General features: G+C 43.4%; 1 protein-coding gene across 2 annotated transcripts in view; it reads right to left on the reverse strand.

The window, feature by feature from the left end:
- The window catches only part of LRRC27 (leucine rich repeat containing 27), a 440,921-nt gene that overhangs the window by 259,570 nt on the left and 162,042 nt on the right, over positions 1–19,309 (reverse strand). The gene's annotated exons all lie outside the window — the stretch shown is intronic.

Genomic DNA, 19,309 nt, shown 5'->3' on the forward strand with positions numbered 1-19,309 from the left:
ACACAAGCACAAAGTAGATGCACGTTAAGTCGACATCCTCAGAGAAAGGAATACTGATTCAGATGTGTCCAGTCATTGCACAGATTTATAAAATTTACAGAAAGGAAAAACTTCGTAACGGTTTGTAAAAGAGAAACTAATTGCATCACAGTGAGAATGGAAAATGGACACCAGAAAGTTCTAAAAGCATTTTCGCCACACCTACAAAGACAAAAAGCAACCTCAATTGCGACAGTTGGAAACTAAACAAAGTCGAGTGCCATCAGGTTCATCCTACAAAAGTTCTTCAATGTCACAATCGAGCGACAGTGAAGAGGGGGAATGTGCGATGATCATATCTGCCAAAACGTGACATGCACACATGAGTCTTGTGACTTGCAAGGCAGACAAACAACAAAAACAAGTGAGTGAATGAAACAAAAGAAATCTTATGGACACTGCCCAAAGATTACACTGAAGGTCAAAGGTTGCCCCAAAACCTTTGTAATTGACAGCGGTACATCAATCAACATCATAGGCAGTCAAACAGTTTAACAATTTGTCACCCCTACAGCGGATCAACGCATAATACACAAAGGTGTGCACATGGGCTGCTTCCAAACCATTGCAGAGTCAATGATCATTCACAGCGGCCTTACAACATAAAAAGACATCTGTCCTAGCCCCAATTCTCATTCTTGAAGGTACTTTTTACAGTGCACATCTACTCAGTTTTGAAACTGCTGCTTATAAGTGTTAGACCTGGCACCATGGCGTGGGTCTTCTTTCCATTTTTTTGCTGTTGGCTCCTGTGTTTTTGCTGTGTGTTGGACTCCGTGTTGCTGGTCTAGATGCTTTGGGCACTTTGCCACTGCTGTTTAGTGCCAAAGTGCAAGTGTTCCCTTTGTAAATTGTTGTTATGGATTAGTGATTCCATCATTGGCATATTTGATTTAGTTGTCAGACCCTAGTATAGTGCACTGTGTGTGACCAGGGCCTGTAAATCAAATGCTGCTAGTTGGCTGCAGCACTGATTGTGCCACCCGCGGAAGCAGCCTGTAAAATGTAACTCTGGCCTGCCTTTGCAGAGCCAGTGTGCAGTCTGGGACTGCCATGTCGACTTGGCAAGTGCACACACTTGCCAGTCCCCGAACCTTCCCTTTTCTACATATTAGTCACCCCTAAGGTACCCCTGTGGGCATGGTGCAATGTATGTGAAAGGTAGGACATGCCCTGATGTGTGTGGCGTGTTCAGATAGTGAAATACTGCCAATTTCATTTTTCACTATTGTAAGGCAACCCGTTCCCATAGGGCAGAATGGGGAGTTTGTTTATAATATCTTATAAACATAACTGGCCCAGGGAACAAGGTAAAAAAATAAAGTTTAGTATGCCTGAACACAGAATGTTAAAATGCAATTTTTGGTGAGGGTGATTTTTACATTCTGTGTTTGAATATACCACTTTTAGAAAGTAGGTATTTTCTTGCCTAACCATCCAGTGTGCCTCTGCTAGGTTTGTGTATTGCATGTCTGGATTTTGGATGACAGGGGCTGGAGAGGGGCAGTGGCTCCAGAAGTCTGATGAGTCAGGGCTGGGCTGAATAGACCTAAGTAGCATTTAGAGTAGGAGAAGGAGATTTCCGTTCACCTGAATGGTCTGCCTTCAACAATGCTGTCTCCACCTCCTGCCAGTAAGCTGCACCAGTGAGGACAGAATTTGTTTTGGCTGGGTACAGACACTCTCTGCCTTCAGAGAACAAAGGATTTTTGTGTATAAATAGAGGGGCCCTGACCCCAGACTTTTAGATCACTTCTGGGAAATCAAGAGGAACCTTTGCCAAGAAAAAAAAGAGCCGGAGAAGCTGAGGAGGAATACTGCCCTGTGCTGTTTGCTGTTTGGGGTTGGCCTGCAGTGACTTACTTTCTACCAAGGAAAGGAGAAAGAACTTTGGTGCTTGCTTTGTCCCCCCTGCTTGAAGAGAAGATCTCCAAGAGTTTGAACTGAGCTTGCCCCCTGTTCTAGAGGTCTCAGGAACAGCAAAGACCTCCCTGTGTCTGTGTGCACTGGACAGCGGACTGGAGATGTATGTGAAGGCTGGGCAGGTGAAACCAACCATTCACCCAATGACTTCCATTGGACTATCATTGAGGCTTTTCCTACTATCACCACGGAGGCCCTCTTCAGAAAGGAACAATGCTGGGTGTACAAACTGGGGGCACACATCAGGGGCCTCAATGACGATATCTCCTGGGCAGAATTGAACCACTAGGGTTACTGGTGCCCTAGTAACTCCTCTAATTCATGTTCCTTGTTTTAAAAAACCTGCCCAGCCTTCAACTTACATCTCCAGTCTGCTGTCCAAACCACTCCCAACATACAGCAAGATAGGAGGTATTCTTGCCCACTGGATGCCCCTATCCTAGTGTTACCAGACAATTGCCCAGTCGCAATGCACACTTCGTTTTCCCTGACACGACTGCTTCTGTCAATGCTCTTGATGAGATCTTTCTCCTGATGAGATCTTTCTAAAAATAGCGGCACCGCCGTTCTGAAAGTGCCTCTTGGCCCCTAGAATGTACTTCACCATAGCGATCATAGGCGATTACTCTTTCTTTCCCCCTAGACGCCACAATTGCGCGCTAACCAGGCGCAATACACACTTTGTCCCTGACTTGTCTGTTTACCACTGTAATTAACGCCCCCTACGAGACCTTTCTAATGCTGCTGGCACCTCCATACTGGAAGTACGACTTGTTCCCCCTAATGAACTTTCACTATAGTGATTATAGGCGAAATCTACCACAGTCTATTCTCTTCTGTGCCCTACACGAGCGTTGTCTCCCGCTCAATAAACTTTTCTATACACAATACCACACCTAAAATGGCCGCCTATCCAATTGACGGTCTAGTGTTACACATAAATACAAGCAACCCGGAAGTTGCTGTTACGGGGCCCTGGAGCTAGGGTAGGAGGACAGCAAGTTGCTTCTCCACGCCTGTGAGTATACTGATAATGCGGTCTCCCGCCCTCACTACCGGTAAGCCTCATTACTGCCATCTAACTATTCTTGTATGCACCCATTATCCCTTTCAGAATACTGGAGCAACGTGGTGCTCTGGCCATCCCCGTCAGCCTTTGACGGTGTACTAGGGGTGAGTTTTGGCAGTTTCCCATGAGTTTGTGTATGATGCTGTCATCGTTTACAGTATGCGTGTTTGATTACCTTTCACTCCCCTGTACGCGCACACCCTAAACAAGTGAGATCAGCGCTAGCATGCACACCGCCACTCAGGCTACTTGGTAAATTTATGATATTACGGTGCCATTTAGACTCCGCCGAGGACCTCCATAGCTGAGACTTTGTGTGACACCCTATTTGCAGGGTTTCCTCGTCATGATCAATTGACTCAATTTGAGCACCAAGCTCCACCAGGCTACAATCTGTTAACGTCCAATTCACTTTTCACTCCCCTGTACGCGTGCACGTTAAACAAGTGAGACCGGCGCTAGCATGCACACCGCATTACGCCGTTTCGGCTACTTGGTAAATTGATGATATTACGGTGCCATTTAGCCGCCGCTGAGGTCCTCCTTAGCTGAGACCATTGTGGGACACCCTATTTGCAGGGCCTCCCCGTCTCGATCAGCTGACTCGATTTGAGCACAAAGCCTCTCCTCCCCGCACCTATCAGGCTACAATCCGTCAACGTACCATTTACTTTTAGCGCCTGGAATCTAACATAGCTTTTTAAGCGCCCCTTACGGCGGACTTAAACACCTTAAAAACCGAGCACTCGGGGTTGAGACCTTAACCTACCGAGCGAGCAGCTGTTCCCGCCTTACAATTGTTAGATCTCCTATATCACCGTGCATGCCAGTTTTGACCACAATCACGGTAGATCTCACTCTCACTTACAGTGCTCTAAGCAGTGCGCTAGCAACTTCGTGACCACCACACCTCAGAACTACTAGCCACACCATTCCTTACCGTCTATTTTAATCTTTTCTATCATGTTCACTAATCGTGTACATTGTTCCTAAATACTACAAGCATATTGTTTTAATGCTTAATGCTTGATGTGTTACTACGATGAGTAATACATGTTGCTTACCAAACCGCCCCCTTTTGTTCCCTTCTATACAGGAATACTAAATTCCCCAGTACACGTCAACTAGGGCATTTCTACCGCCCCTGGTAATTTATACTAATTATCTGAATACCAGGCGGTAGTGCACGAATTCCACTATTATCTTTATACGGTCCTGAAGAAGTGCCATTTGACCCATTAGGGGTCAGACTAGGCACAAAACATGTCAACCTTCCACACATAGATCGCCCCCTAGGAACATTATCCTCCACACAGGGGCAGGTTAGGTTTTTAATTAGACTAGTGCTACCTTTTTATAAAAAATCTTATTCTAGAGGACTGCTCTATACCTACTTTATCCTATTTTCATCTCACTGTGCACTACCCAGCCCCCACACCCGCACGCACCTTACGGCTTCTTTTTCAAAAGATCCCCGACAAAGAGCCCCGGTTTCGGGAGCCCGTCAGGCATTGCAGCGCCAGTCTGACGAGGGACAACCGCCCTATGATGAACCATGACACCTCTCGGGGGGTGGGGGGGGTGTGAGGGCATCACGAAGAAAGACCTGTCTTCCCCCACACTCACACAGGAACTGCACACCTTCTTTAAATTCTAGCCTCATTTGGGAGCCTTTGTGCAGGACCTCATAACCCACCTCTCAGTCCCCCCTTTTTTGAAATCCCCCATCTTTAATACCTTTACTCCACTCAAGATGAGATTTCTAGAAACCTCTCCCCCTTCCTTTGGTAGCGATATCAAAGCTGGCTGCGCCAGTATGCTTCGAGGTCGCACACAGGAGCTGGCCAGGATGCAGGGTTTGCTCTGAGGCAGGACAGTACATTCCTCTCTCACGCTTGTGTACGATATCAACATCCCACACTACATGTTTCAGAAACTATTTTACTCTGTGCTGTGAAGTGCTCTGCAGAATGAAAACATTCATGCAGAAGCAGCATTGGAACCTTCTCTAGCCAGACAGCACACTTGGCTGGACCTTGCAGTGCAGCAGTGACCATAAAGCAGTAAATGTTATTGTCTTCGGTAGGGCCTCACCTCCAAGGCACTTGGCTCCTTTACAACAATATATGGCTGAAATTGGATGACTTGTGTTAGACCTGTCAGCCATAGCGTGGTCTTCCCCCAAATCAATTTTGCTTCCCCCACCCCCTCCTGTTTGCTGAAATCTGTTTTTCGTTGGCCTGGTAGGTATAAAACTAAGACCCTCTGACCCACTGTCCAGTTCACTTCTGGACCTGCGGAGGACCCCCAGAATGACTGCCTTGTACTTAAGAGGATTGGCCTGCTGCTTGAGGCCTGCTCTGTACTTCAATGCACTACCCTGCTGGTACGAGAATACTACCCTTCTACTTGAATCTTGCCTTTTTTTTCCCCACAGAGGACTGCCATGCTGCTTGAGTCCTGCCTTGCGGTTTGAACTGAACGCTACCAGAGGGGATCCAAGGGCTGGTTGGCTAGCCCCCTGTTCTGAGTTACAGGGACATAAAAACCTCCATCAACCGTGAACCGGCACCTGAACCCTGCCTGCAGTGAGCCCTGCCCTCTAAGTGGTGCCAATCCAGGCCGGGACCCTTGGAATTGGTGTTAAATTCACTAAAACAGACAAAAACGTGGGACTTGGGAAATTTTTCACCAAAAGGTGCTCTGAGAAGCAACAGGAGACCATGACCTACCTGCTTGAGGATCTACCCAAGGTGCATCGCCAGTCGGTCTGACTTCGCAGTAACCCCCACTACTTTATTTCCCGCAGCAGCAAACCTGTCCAGTGGCAACTCTTCAGAAGGGTATTTGGCTTCCTGGAACCATCGCTGGCTACAGTCTGCATCATCATCCCACTGGAGATTTTCAACTTCCATAAAAGAGACTATTCCAAACAGGAATCTTCACCGCAACTTTGTCCAACAGCTCACAGATGACGACACTGCCTTGCCCCACTGAACTGTACCCTCTCAGATATTTTTTTTCCAAACTTCTTTCAAGTGCGAAGGTGAATGGAGACCGGGCTCAATCCACCTTGGGTATCCGAACTGCACTCCATCTCGGTTGTACTTTACTACTTTTGACTTTGCCCCAGTCTCGCACAACTAGATGTCTGCACTTGGTGCTTTGATCTTTTAGGCCCTTGTTTTTACTAAAAAATAAAAAATTCAAAACTCTGGTCCTATTGATTGGATTACAGGTGTCAATTTTTCAAGAATATTTTCTCTATTTTTTAATGTGTTGTGTTTTCACTTTATTACTGTTTGAGTGCTGCATAAATACTTAACACATTCCCTCTAAATTAATCCTCACTGCTTTTGAACCAAGCTACTATAGGATTAAGCACAAGTTAATTTAGTGACTTTTGTGGTGCACCTTGACAGGGATTGTGGTTGTTTCTTGAGAAGGGTCTTCACCCCATCAATCAAAAAAACAATTTCCTATCTCTCAGCGAGAGGAAAAGATGATTGTATGACCCAGTGCGTTTATGTTTCCCAGACGTACTCACATACATTTGGTAGGACCAGTGAGGGTGACCTTTGGAAGGAAGGAGGACAGCACTGAGTAGGGCACTTTAATAGCTGATTGGTAGAAAGGGTACTTAGGACCGTGCCTTGTGGCGTACATTTTTTATGAGTCTCTTGACTTTTCTTTTAAATCCTGTAGTCCAACGTTTCTTGTGAGATAGATGCACCCTTTCCCTACAGAGGGCCCTTGAAGCAGTGGTATCACAGACAGATGTACATCATATTAATTTTCGATCGAGGAGAGATGCAGAGTTTATATGAGTCAGCTGTTGCAAATGTTAAGTCCTGCTATGAGCAAAGTTTAATCTTAAAGGCAGAGCATTGCAGCACCAACAACCCAATCTGAATGGCAGAAGAGGGGGATGAAAGTACAATAACAAACACTTGATCACTAAGTAAGCAAGAAGTAGGTTCCGATCACACTTTCTGGCAGAAGAAAAAGGAACCGTGAGGATGCATAAGCATCCAGGGATTATGGGCATGCTACATGTGACACACAAATGTGTGCAATGTTTGGGCATCCAATTCTGACGTATCAGGTTGTGAAGTAATTTCTGGTCCAACCAATCAATCGAATCACATGTTGAGAATGGGAAGCATCCTGGATGTAGGAGTAAAGGATTCTGATAGAGATGAAGATCATTGAGCTTTTATAACTACAAAATTAAAGAGACTGTGACTGAGACACTGCAACATTGACCTGACCATTGTACATTTGGCAGACAAAGACATAGGAGGTTACATTATACAGTTTTTTCAGTATAATAAATTTCATGCATCAAAACATTCTTTCAACATCACATGCAAACCTAAACTGTCATTTAAAACAAGACTCTAGCAAGTAAAGCAATTATAAAAATGTGTTTAAAATAACTATCCTTCTCTAACACTAATGCCTAATAACTCACTAATAAAACTCCTTCGTTTCCAGGCTCCCATGTAGGCTTTGCTAGGTAATTCAAATTTCTTTGCCATTCTCTTGTACTTTTTAACAATTCGCTTTGCTTCATCGTGGAGTTTTGATGACATTTCTGTGGAACACAGAACTTTATCGTACATGGAGTGATATCTTGAATTGTAGTCGCACATATAAACAAAGTTATAATGAAGTTTTTTGATATTGAGTCATCAAGCAATCAATCATTATATAAGTTTATTTTGGTTAAAAAATATAACCTTAAAAAACTATCACAATCACCATAAAAATAGAAAAAATACATTAAAACATCATTCTAAAATCAAAAATCACATTTTATCAGAGTACCAGCCCATCTGCTCCCAATTACATTGCTTGAACAGTGTATTAACCCCTTCAATGCCCATGACGAGCTGGACTCGTCATGGGCTGCGGTGGCGCTGTGCCCATGACGAGTCCAGCTCGTCATGAACTCCGCCCGCTAATGAAAGGCGCGGCACTGGGCGGGGAAAGGGGCGGGCATGCAAGGGGTTAATTAAAAACTATTCCTGTGATTCAGGGCAGACACCAGGAACCATCCCACATATTCCCCTTTTCATCTTTCGTTGAAAGCAACAAGTTTAAAAAAAAAAAAAGGCTTTATTGTGGCTTTTAAATGTAAGTGTTTTTAACAATGGAGTAAAACATACTTGTCTTCCGAGAGACACAATCATGTAGGCATAGGGTAACGGGAAGGCAAACATGTGTTGAGTAAGACCAAATCTAAATCTAAAGAGCAGGTAGGTGTCTTTTGTACGAATCCATAAGCCATATCAGATAGGGCTTCATTCCTAGCTTTCCTTTCAAGATAAAAGTGAACCAAAACATTTCTGAACATAACTGGTTACACGTTATTGCATTAAGCGGAAGTTTTCAACCTATGCAGGCTAGCCTTCAGCACAGTTTCCATTTGTTGGCAGAGAGTATGCATTAACAAACACTTTGGGCCTTATAACGATGTAGGGTGGACTTTCGTCTGCTCAACACACATGCAGGATGGAACCACCCGAAGTTAGGTCAGCAGTCCCGACCACTCTATAATGATGCAACTGCACATAGGGCTGTCGCAAACAACCTTTTCAGAATAGAAGCTAGAATAAGCCACAAGCTTCCATTGTGAAACTGATATTTTGAAACATCTCTGCACCGTGTGGCAGACACCGTGAGGCACTGTGAGGTGCCTACCACATACTGCAGGGATGTTTAGGGGACAGGCCCGAATGCGGAGGACCAGGAGGGAAAGGGGCCCGGCTAGGGGCCCCCAATGTCGCTTTCCAACAGCCTTTCCATTTCAGAAAGACTGACATGGAATGGCTGTCAGGAACTGACATAATAATCTCAACGGCGGAGCCACTGTCATTAAAGGATTATTCAGACTTTCTGACGGACCGATGGACTCCTTGAGCCAGTCGGCACCACGTTGGAATCCTCCCGCAGGTTTAAAGTCCGACTGCCGTCATACTAATACGGCGGTCGGACTTTAAACCTACCACGTTGGGCAGAAAGCCTCTTACTGCTGGTTGGATGTTTTCTGCCCAACATCGTAATCAGGCCCTTAAGGTTACAGAACCTAGGTCCCTGGGTAAATTTTGTTTATCATTATATGATTTTTGTGGTTTACTAAATAAAATCCTTCAATGCATTGCATCAATAAATGCATTAATATTATAAAAAGTAGCCAACGGATGGCAACTGACACAAACGGTCTGATACCGTTGGAAGCTCTTAGTAAATACAGGATAATTACACACTTGTATCGGTTATGCGCGGACGAGGAAGTTGTGCCACGTCACTGAACCCGGCCACACGGTGTAGTAGAATTTCACCAAGCTCTTTGCAACTTTCAGAAAGGACGATGGACACACTCAGGAGGATGTCATAGCATGCTGTATATCTAAAATATGTGTTATGAAGAATAAGGGTACCCCGATATGCGAACCTGGGGTGATACAATGTAGAAGGAAACAATGGTTCTGGATGGCCTATGAAGGTCCAGGACAGAGAGGAGCCCTTAAGAGGGCAGGTGATTTAGTATAGGTACAAAGACTCATATGGGAGAGTGATACTTAATATAGAGAAAGGGGACAAGAGAAGTCAATATATGACACTTATTTATTATACATAAGATGAATTCAAGTGCTCACATATTTAGTGACAACAAGCGTGACGTGCAGGTGAGGGTGAACTTTAAAAGAGAGCATCGCATTGGCAACAGTAGTGAACCATTTTCTTTGTTAGATCAGTATAAAAGGTTCAAGTTGCGTAAGGTCGACGACGTTTCGAACTCAATTATTCGAGTTCATCTTCAGGACAAATGTGAGCATATGAACTTTAGCATATGGGAAGGTTAGTCATTGAAGGTGTCGACAAATGAGAGTGTTGCACCGGTGGTGTCACCACAACGGTGAGTGCCTCGAGGAAGAACGATGGCTTGAAATCAAAGCTGTATCCAACCACATCAAGTTAGGATGGAGGGGTTCCGGTGCCGGGAATTGAATTAATTTCAGGCGGCACAAGGTCCAATCAATGGGGGTCTCAAGGAGGGGTGGAGCGGGTCCTGTGCGCGTGCAAGTACGCATGTGCAGGTGTGAACGAGACACTTTTTGTGTCGAAACGCGTCACGAAGAATAAACTACTGCCGTTTATGTAATACCCGTGACTCCGAGTGTGCTTTCAACGTTTAAATTGGATTTATATAAGATTTGCCGGCTTTCTGGTTTACCGGCATTAAGCACCACCTGACTACGGGCTCGGTTCCCAACAAACCCGTTTGGAGTAAGGAATATATATATATATATATACACATATATGTATGTATACATATATATATATATATATATATACATATACATATATATATATATATATATACATATATATATTCACTGAAAAAACCATAGGTTTCACACATGTTATAGTTAGCGGAAATTTTACTGATAAAAAACCAGTGAAATTGCCCCGTTATAGTTAGTGCTGGCAACTATAACTCACGCGACCGCAATCCTCTGCTGATGCTAATACTGTATTTAGACACTTATTTGCCCATGTCTTCTTCCATACATTTTTAGCTATACATATATTACAAATATTTTTTTTTCATAAAGACACATATGTCATCAGCAGAAGATTGCGGTCGCGTGAGTTATAGTTGCCAGCACTAACTATAACGGGGCAATTTCACTGGTTTTTTATCAGTAAAATTTCCGCTAACTATAACATGTGTGAAACCTATGGTTTTTTCAGTGAATTTGCAAGGTTTTTTAAATGCTAATTCCTAACTATAACGTGTGTGAAACCTATGGTTTTTTCAGTGAATTTGTACGGTTTTTTAAATGCTAAGTTACTTTACGCCATTCGAGGCGTGCGCGCCCACTTAACGCAGTTCGTTCCGTGCACGGTTTTTATCAACTTTAATAAGCCCTGTACATTTGGTGGCCTTCGGCCACCAAAAGCACAGGGGGTGGGGTCAATGTGGATAGTGTTTTTTTTATTTCGATTTTATAATTTCATGTTGCCAAAATTTAGTTTTTTTTACCAATTAATAAGCCCTGTACATTTGGTGGCCTACGGCCACCAAAAGCACAGGGGGTGGGGTAAGTGTGGATAGTGTTTTTTTTTTTTATTTTTTTTTACCGTACGCTTACGGTAAGCGTACGGTAAGCGTACTCGGCGAAATTGCCGAAAAAAAAATAAAACCGTTTTTGCTCTTGGGGGATGTTTGGGGACTCCCTCAACATGACTATGTGGGAGGGAGTTGTCAAAACAGCCCCGTAACATGTTTTTGGCCATCTTGTTTGATAAACAACACTCAGTGCGAGAGACAAAATGGCGGCCGCCGCTTCCTGGTTTCGGCCGATTCGAATGTTTACTAAGATCTAAGAGCCAATCAGAATCGCGCTCGCGCACGCCACCGTATGCTTACGGTAAGCGTACGGTAAGCGTACCGTAAGCGGGCTCAGATATATATATTGATTTAAAGGCTATTTTCTCAGAATCTACTGAACAGATTTACACCAAACCTACAAAAGGCACTTCCTTGACCTAGGGACTACCTCTCTGCCAAATTTCTAGTAATTCTGTTCAGCCGTTCGGGCTGTAGCTCGTTCTAAAGGTCCTATGGAAAAATGCATGGGAAAAACGCGTTTTGGGACCCCCCTTTTATCTCAGCCCCCGCTTGACGAATCCCCCCGAGACTTTCAGGGTAGGAGCGGAGCGTAGCGCCCCACCTATTTTGAGAAATTTGCGAGGATTCATCGACCGGCGCCAAAGTTATTCAAAATAGAATGTTGAGGTTTTCCTATGGAAAAGGGGTCCTAACTATAACTACCTACTGGCGACCGCCAGTAGGTAATATATATATATATATATATATGTATATATATATATATATATAATTTCTGCTAAGAATACACAGCACGGCAAGGACTGAAGAGCATCTCTAATAAGGAAGGGCTTTGTTGCCTGTCCCTTCCATGCAGTTGTTGGAGAGACACAACAGTTCCCCTCAGGTTGCTGTTCGCAGTGACCCCTGTTGGACTGGCTCTTTGCAATTAGTCAAGGTGATAGTTTCAGTGCTCATACTCTGACTCTGATATACTAGTCTAGGGGTTGCACTGGGCTCTGTTAGCTAACACAGTGCTGCAAATGTAGTACACCATAGCCTGTCCGAAGCTAAGGTGGCTGTTGCCAGTACTACACACAGTGCTGGTGTCAGAACTTTAGTGTGAAGCAGTCCGAAGGGAGAGAGTCTCTGGGCCAACACCCAACTGCTGTGTCTGTGAAGTCACACTTTCAAGAGTAAGAAGCAGTCTAACATAGAAGATCACAGATTGCTGCCAGCATATCTGCCAATGTCTTTGATGCCACTTTAAAAGCGTGGTTCAAGTTCACATGCTTGATTCGTGTCCTAATCATTTGCCCTCTTAGCAACAGCATATTATTAGTTCTTTAAAGTCCTTGATATGCATCTCCTACCCGATAGCTCCCTGTTATTGTTGGGAATCCCTTTTAACGCACAATAACTTTAAAGGTAGGCAATGAAGACTGCCTGGAAGACAGTAGCCTGCCATAGACTAGATACCAATGTCCTAGATCCAGGTTTCTGGGAGCAAGAAATTATGGACATCTTTAGCTTCCAGAAGTTTAAGCATTTGTTGCACCTCATCCAAAAATGTAACGGTGCTTGGGGCAATTCCACAAGGAGGCTTTCATGATATCAATAACAGTTTAGGATTTCTAGGTAACTTTGACATTAGCGTTGTGGGAATGATGGTTAAATAGTGAATGGCAGACATTTTCTGCTGGTTTTTTTGGCTATTGTACAGAATGGCTCACATCTTGTAAACTCTTATTAAATAATTCAACTGGCATTCTATGACTTTAGCTAGCCATGTTTTGTAAAGGTTACAAACTAGGCGGGCTGTAGTATTCTGCACTACCTGAAGTTTAGCTAGAAGAGCTTTGTTTGCTACTACCATGAGAGCGTTGCCATAGTCTAGGCGGGTTACAATGAGTGCTTGAGTGAGGGAATTTCTGGTCCGGAGGGGCAGCCACTGGAATGCCTTTCTAAATAGGTGCATGATCCTGAAACAGGTACCCTAGGTGGAGTTAGCCTGCTCTTTCAAAGAAAGGTTGTCATCTATCAGGATGCCCAAATTTATTGCTACCTTTATAGGGGTGGAGGCCGCTTCCAGTTCTGGGGGCCACCAATCCTCTGACCATAGGGCCTGGGCCTTACCGATAAGCAGGATCTCAAATCTAACGAATTTTACCACTTGAGCGAGGGGGCCCGTAGATTTTAAAGTGGGTGTGGCTCAAGAATATCCCCTGTAGCACCCTCTTGTCAAGGGCCATGGTACGGGAATTGAAGGACTCTAGCTACACAGTTTGGCTCCGATCACTTTAAGCCAGCTTATGGCTTTTCCGCCGACACCAATCTCAACAAGTCTTTGGATCAAGATAGTGTGTGAATGGTGTTGAATGTGGCAAATAGGTAACCTGATACCAGCATAGGTAGGTGCCCTTTGTCCAGGAAAAAGTCTGATAATGTCTAGTACAGCCCCAGCACTGTTTCTCTGCTGCATGACGCACAAACACCTGACTGGAGGGGTCCAATAGGAAGTGGCTTTCTAGGAAAGATATAAGCTGTTTGTTTACCAGTGTCTATTATTTTGCCGAGAAAAGGGAGCAACTATATCGTCCTATAATTAGCTAGCTCTAATGGGTCTGACTTTGGCTGTTTTCCTTTTTGCTTATGGAGTTTCGTTACTCAGAGACTGGTAATACACATCCGTAATCATAGGGAGAAGTGCTGGGATAAGGGTCACCATGATGTGGGGAGGAAAGAGATCCTCTGATGACCCTGGTTTGATTTAGTTCATCAAGGCCAAAACTTGCTCAGAGGTAACTGGATTAAAATTCTCCAAGATGGTCTGGTGACTGAGGAGGCAAGTGAGGACAATTCTACCTGGGTATGACAGTTTGCTGTAAATTATGGAGATTTTTTCCTCAAAGTGGTCCGTGAGGTCATCACAAAGAGACTGGGAGGTGGGAATGGGAGAGGGGCAAGCAGTCGGTTTAGTGAATTCTTTTAGAATCTTATATAGTTCTTTTGTTAGATTTCCTGCATTATTAATTCCGCTATGTGGGTCTTTCTCACTTCCCTAATGTTTTTATGGTAGGTGCTTAATGCTGTTTTTAGGCAACTTTGTCAGAAATTACCAGTAGTGCTGGTGAAATATAACTACATGTCAACCATAAATGCAAACACGCATCAGACTCGCCTTCAGGGCTCTTGAAACTGCTCAGAGATTACCAGGACAGGCCAATCCCACACGCAAACCACACAAGCAGGGAGGAGGGCAAGTTATTGGAGGCTGCAGGCAGTCAGCAGATAACAGCGAAGGAACGGGAAGGTGAAATACTGACACAGCGCAGTACATGAGTATACGAGCTGCAAAGTACGCCTAATGCACAATGTCACATAATACCAGCATCTTGTAGTTCCCATTAGTGGACTATACATATGAGTGGCATCTATTCACTATCCAGTACCTTTAATGAAATGCCATGAAGTTGGTGAACACCCCATCAAACAATGCAGAACACGAAAAATGCAGAACACGAAAAATGCTCGCTCGCTATACCACTTCTTAATATCTCTTTTTTTTTTTTTTTTTTTTTTTTAAGTAACATGAGGTCCCCCAGTCAAATAAAACTATATATAGGTGATGCCTAAAATGAGTTCCCTCAGTGGAAGAAAACAGCTCAACTAAGCAGAGTGAAATATTCCTAGGCGATAGAAACAGAAGAATAGGGAGGGAAGCTTTAAACAAGAACAAATGAGATGGACAACACAGCCATCTAATCCTGAGCAAGGGGCTGGCACATAAGAAAAAATATATACATTGGTGTCTACTCATTTGGTTTCCCACATAAAACAGTGATGGCTGCAGTGCTGTGGAAGGTGACATCATTCTTTCTTTGCTATTTGCAGACTAGAGATGAAGAAAGAGGTGATACTAGATTCTACCTAGCCCATCTAAGTGATACTTTTTTTTTACATGCAATATTCTGAACTTACTCCAGTTCATGAAACTGTGATTATTCAGGCCTTTCTTGATCTACTCACCTCAAAAAATATACCACCCATGGCCTTAATTCATTCTGATGATGACCCATGAAATAATTACGTGTTGAAACGCTGCCCATGCAACAGACAAGTACACGATTGAACATTTCTGTTTATATTAGGCCTGTTGGGTAGGAATCATTACTACTGTAGCAACAATTATATGTGTATTACATTGATTTAGTGTCTTGATCTTTATGTATAATTTTTCTAATGTACTTTTACTTACACCATATGAGCTCTTCAGATATAAGCACTTTGGGTATAATTTTCCTAAAAATACATAATTTGAGCAAATACTATTTTAGCTTCTTGAAAGGGTAAATAATACATTTATGTTTGGTTGCTGGTTGCTATGCCACAAAAATGCTTGAGAATTATGTAATGTACATAAATAAAAAACAGATTCACTGTGTCTTTAACTGAAGCGCACACCATCATGCATTTGGGTTGAGCGGCATTGAGAGTATTGGCAATACAGATTAGGGTAATCAATGTAGAAAGGCTGTAATTGTTGCGAGAGTTGTTAAGATTGAGATGATCCCAATGAGCAACCTTTAATGTCGAAGCACTCAACATCAAGTGATCAATGGTGGTCGCAACAGTGAAAATTTAGCAAAAGCCCCTGACATACAGATAAATGATGTAGAATGGCAATCTCTTTGCTGGAACCGCCCCCCCTCCCCCAACCGGGCCAACAAAGACCTAGGAAAACTAAGAAAGGAAGCATGATACTTGACGATGGATGTGTCCATCGTCATAAAAAAACAATTTTCTCCCAGCGAAACGGTACTCCAGGTGGCACTGCCACAAGTAACAAAGGATACCTAGCTGGCTCCAATCTGAACAGGACACCCCTGCAACAATACTCACTGCTAATGAGGGCTGGGTAAAAACGGATAGAAAGACACTGTTAGCGATGGTGAAAAAGTTGATTCCAAGAAAAGAGGCCTTTAAAACCCAAACAGACATTAAACATGTCACTGAAACATTGGTTCTTCACAATATCATTTTTGCACAGAAATAAATCTGAAAAAAAGAAGACAATGTTCTCAGGTGTCCTCCACAGAATGGAAAATAAAAGAAAAACACTTGGCTACAATTAGGTAACATTCTTTATCTTTTAAAGAAAGATAAAATAAATACTATTGCAGCAGTAGAGCAGCCACAAGTGTTTCTAACTTGTTCAGGTGCATCATCTGTACAGTTAATTAAAACCATGACAGAAGCAAAGCGATAAAACAGAATACAACTAGAAGAATGGTAAAAAAACTGAATTCTGAAAATCCCACGAAAGTGACTATCTATGTGAATACAATAAAACGGTTTCTAATTAATATAATATGGGAGGGAAGCGGAAAATTCCAGCCTGAGCCTGCCTTTGTAGAAAATAATGTGTGGAAGCAGAAGGATTTCTGTATTTGAGATTCTGTATTGAAACCCAACTAAAATGAAGCAAAATACTGCAAACAGACTCTTTCTTGGGACAGGGACAGCTGAGGAAACGACAGCAGCGCCCAAAAGGGAAATGTCAAACAAAGCCTTCAATATCCTCGATATACGGATAACATAGCAACTTGCCTGTGGCAGTCGGTGATGCGTGAGCAAGGGCTGTAACATAAATGGAGACACTTAGGGAGTGCCCTGCCTAAAAATTATATAATTTTCAGGTCGAGCATTCGAGATCTCTTGTATATACTTCAGTATATATACTTTAGTATATACTTAAATGTTTATGTACTTTGTGGACTCTGGAGATCAGCCCTATGAGTTGTCTGCTTCTGCTTAGGGACATTTTTTCCTGTTCAACTGCCTCTATTTAACTTTCTTGATAGAAAACGACCAGCAGAGATCAGTACATTACCAGAATCACTTTAGCATTCCAGTCGATAGAAATTGTCTGCCTCAAGCACCCGTAGACAATAATATTTTTTTTCAAATCCTGTATTTTCAGATATACGTCCACCGAAGGCCCTGCTTTTATATTAAAAACAGAGTTTTGGACTATACCTTTTCCCGCTGAAAGGCAATATTTCTCTCCATGTGTTCCCATACCTGGCGTGTCACGCAGTTTGGTGCTTACTTTCCCTCCATGTTAAAGAACAGTAGATGTTTCAGCACCCAGGCTAATGTGCTGTGTAGCTAAATACATATAAGGTCCCAATGGCAAGACCGATTGCATTGCAAATGCTTGCTTAATGAAGCCTTTTCCATTCAGGACTACGAAGTTGGCAATAGCCAACCAGTTTGCTGTAAATACGCGATGTCAGATAGCCAAGTCATGTAGATTATAAAATGTAGATTTATTGAAGATAGTCTCTAAGTTGCAGGTTACATGTTACGTCTCAATAGACTCACCTGGAGCAGCATCCTCACAGCTCAGCCCACTCTCTCCAGCTGACATTCTTACCAACCAGACACTCATCATCATTTCATTACATCACACACACACTGGTTGAGAAGCAGGTAACTGGGAAACTGTGGACAGAATGCATTACATGTTAAAATACCTCTTCCAATTAGAAAAACATTTGAAAACACAGATGGCCATAAGATGGTAATCAACAATCAATCAGCCACATAAATATTCAAACACATAAATCATCAACACTGTTAAATACACTGCAGGACCAGGGGACTATTCATGCCCTCTACTGCACACAGTAAATCCTTTACCCCTTAGGAAAGATACTTACAACATTATGCAAACGACATGCAACATTAGGGTGCAACTCACATGCCCCTACAACCTTCACAACATAGAGTGCAACACACATGCCTCTACTGAGGGAGAAGCACCTTAAATCATAGACTGCACGACACTCACCCTATATTGCATACCTCTGGAAGGGTAGGGTGCACCCCTCTACTGCATACACAAGAGGACCAGGGATATGTACTAAAACACAACTGAATCCTCACCCCCCCCCTTTATCAACAGGACCCAGAGTATTGCCACTTCACCCCCCTACTGCATACACAACAGGACCAGGGGTAAGCACCAAAAACACAGACTCATCATAACAACTACATTCTCCACCTAGACTCCTCAGTCGCATCTCCACAGGAGACTCCAGCATATATCAATATATACTCAGGTAGCAAAAACTGAATGGCATTAATAAAAATACACACAGGCAATACATTCAAAATAGCCATGAAAATATACACAGGCAGCAAATTGAGCATTGCATTTAAAAATATCCACCAATAATACCCAAAGTCCCCGGTGAGCGACCTCTCACCCGAACACAATGCCAAAACTCCAGTACCAGCATGAACTCAATGTATAAGTCCTTGTCCTTTCTCTATTCTGCAGGCTGTCCAATCCATCATGACCACCGAATGGTCCTCCTTTCTTTCTGTATACAGCCATTAAGAGGATAGTCTTTTCTTTATTTCAACTATTCTTGAAGTTCATCCCAGGTACCAGGCACAATCTACACTCCACTACAAGAAATCGGACTACTCAGTAAGGATTCACCAGTTTTCCTTTTCTAATCTGCGCTACACAGTGCCACATGTTGATCAGGTCACTATAAATTGGTCCCAGTGTTCCTCACCCACCGGGAGGTGCGCTAGTGATTAATGCCTCAATGCAGAGATAGGGACTGAGTTGGGCGTGATCCTCATACACCCTACAGTGCAATGCAACAGCTCAGCACGTTTCTTCAGACTAGGTTTGGCATAAAAGTGCACATGCGAGTAGTGCATCCTCCACCGTCCTGCTGTTACTATAACGTTCTGGGGCCTTCACAACAATACAGTGCCGGCATTCATTTGCGGTGATTCTTCACTCCATCCCATTGTCACAGCATCTTTGGCAACCCAGGCAACGTTTACTGGTTACTACAACACCCACATGCCTGGCTATCTTGGGGTGACCATGCACAGCGCATTTACTCACAAGCGGTTATTGTGTTGTTAACACATGCACACCCGGCATCAATTCACATGCTGGTCACTCTTTCTTTGTGCATGTGACACTTCCCATGGCAACGCTGATGCGTTCTGGCACCCACCCGCTGCACAACAATACTTCAGTTTTGCGGCGATTGTATTTAAGCCACAGCACAATGCTCCCACATACTCACAACCCAGTTGGTTCCAAAATCCAAACACATTAC

The sequence above is a fragment of the Triturus cristatus genome, chromosome 1_2 (genome assembly GCF_964204655.1).
Source record: "Triturus cristatus chromosome 1_2, aTriCri1.1, whole genome shotgun sequence".
NCBI lineage: Eukaryota > Metazoa > Chordata > Amphibia > Caudata > Salamandridae > Triturus > Triturus cristatus.